This window comes from Bos indicus, chromosome 6, assembly GCF_029378745.1.
Source record: "Bos indicus isolate NIAB-ARS_2022 breed Sahiwal x Tharparkar chromosome 6, NIAB-ARS_B.indTharparkar_mat_pri_1.0, whole genome shotgun sequence".
Taxonomy (NCBI): domain Eukaryota; kingdom Metazoa; phylum Chordata; class Mammalia; order Artiodactyla; family Bovidae; genus Bos; species Bos indicus.
In genome coordinates, this window is record NC_091765.1 from 64,251,229 (window position 1) to 64,253,417 (window position 2,189).

General features: G+C 38.4%; 1 non-coding gene across 1 annotated transcript; it reads left to right on the plus strand.

The window, feature by feature from the left end:
- Window positions 1-1,139: 1,139 nt before the first annotated feature.
- On the plus strand, window positions 1,140-1,211 carry TRNAC-ACA (transfer RNA cysteine (anticodon ACA)). Its single transcript has one exon. It is a non-coding gene; the product is annotated as a tRNA-Cys (tRNA).
- Window positions 1,212-2,189: the final 978 nt, after the last annotated feature.

Here is a 2,189-nt window from a genome sequence, read left to right on the forward strand (position 1 = left end):
CAGATTTTTGTGAGGGTTTATGGTACATGATACAATCTTTTTTAGTTGAGCTGATTTAAGTATACTTCCATTTGTTTCATTCAAAACAGCCTTAGTGAGACTTGCCCATTTCCATTTTTGAAAAAATTCTAATGTAATCTATCAATATAATTGAAATGCATTATCCAAAATTTTTGTCTGATGAATTATATTAGTACTTCATGAATTAGCTCAAATCCTTCTGCTCATTTGTAGCTTTTCTGAATGCATTTTCACCCCCCCACCCCAAATGATGATTGTTTTTCTTCCTTCTTTTGCTTAGTGCACATCCTACGCTATATTTAAGGACTTGAGACATTCTACTTTTGATATTTTAAGTTATATACCTATTTTCCAAAACATTAGTTTGAGATATATGAAATTATGAACTCGCAATTAGTTTTAACTTACTAAAATGGCATTTTCATGTGATTCAATTTAATATGTTGGAAAGAAACTGACCAGTAGTGATCATTGTATGTTGGGTCTCTGATAGATGATAAGGTCTCAGTAAATTTGATGGCATTAATTACTTCTTTGTATATAATAAAATATTAGTAATTTGACAAAATTCTCCCCAAATATTCTCCTGAGGATAATATGTTTAATTAATAAATCTATCATTTTCTCATTTTCTACTTCTGACATTATTTGTGTCCATTTCCAAGAAAATCTGAGTAGTTATTCAGTATTCTTGTGTGTGAATAACCACAATTGGAATCTAATTTCACTGCATAAAATTATAACAAATTTTGCATTTAAAATACAGTCAAGTATTTTTGAGTTGTTATTTTCTAGTAATATCCAGGCAAGTGAGTCAGAATATTACAAATAAACAACCTCCCAATCGCACCAGGCTCCTCTGTCCATGGAATTTTCTAGGCAAGAATATTGGCGTGGGTTGCTGTTTCCTACTCCAGGGGATCTTCCTGACCTAGGGATTGAACTACATACTGTGATCTCCTGCATTTTCAGGTAGATTTTTTTTCCACTGTGCCACCTGGGAAGCCATTGTCAGAAGGGACCACATATAAATGTAGTTCTTTTGGAAAGTCAGGAGAATGAGTCTATGTCAGGCAGTTATCATGGGAAATTTCACTAAGAATTGGCTATGAGTGACTTCCCTGGTGGCTCAGATGGTAAAGTGTCTGTCTACAATGCAGGAGACCCAGGTTCAATTCCTGGGTGGGGAAGATTCCCTGGAGAAGGAAATGGCAACCCACTCCAGTACTCTTGCCTAGAAAATCCCATGGACGGAGGAGCCTGGTGTCCATGGGGTCGCAAAAAGTCAGACATGATTGAGAGACTTCACTTAACTTCATGAAGTAGTTAGAACAGGAAAGAATATGGGCTGTTGCAGAATATAATCAGTTCAGTTCAGTTCAGTCACTTAGTCATGTCCGACTCTTAGCAACCCCATGGACTGCAACATGCCAGGCTTCCCTGTCCATCACCAACTCTTAGAGCTTGCTCAAACTCATGTCCATCGAATCGGTGATGTCATCCAACCATCTCATCCTCTGTCATCCCCTTCTCCTCCCACCTTCAATCTTTCCCAGCATCAGGGTCTTTTCAAATGAGTCAGTTCTTCACATCAGGTGGCCAAAGTATTGGAGTTTCAGCTTCAGCATCAGTCCTTCCAATAAATATTCAGGACTGATTTCCTTTAGGATGGACTGGTTGGATCTCCTTGCAGTCCAAGGGACTCTCAAGAGTCTTCTCCAACACCACAGTTTAAAAGCATCAATTCTTCGGCACTCAGCTTTCTTTATAGTCCAACTCTCACATCCATACATGACTACTGGAAAAAGCATAGCTTTGGCTGGATGGACCTTTGTCAGCAAAGTAATATCTGTGCTTTTTAGTCTGCTGTCCAGGTTGATCATAGCTTTTCTTCAAAGGAGCAAGCATCTTTTAATTTCATGGCAGCAGTCATCATCTGCAGTGATTTTGGAGCCCAACAAAATAAAGTATCTCACTGTTTCCATTGTTTCCCCATTTGCCATGAAGTGATGGGACCGGATGCCATGAACTTCATTTTCTGAATGATGAGTTTTAAGCCAGCTTTTTCACTCTCCTCTTTCACTTTCATCAAGAGGCTCTTTAGTTCATCTTCACTTTCTGCCATAAGGTTGGTGTCATCCGTGTATCTGAGGTTATTGACGTTTCTC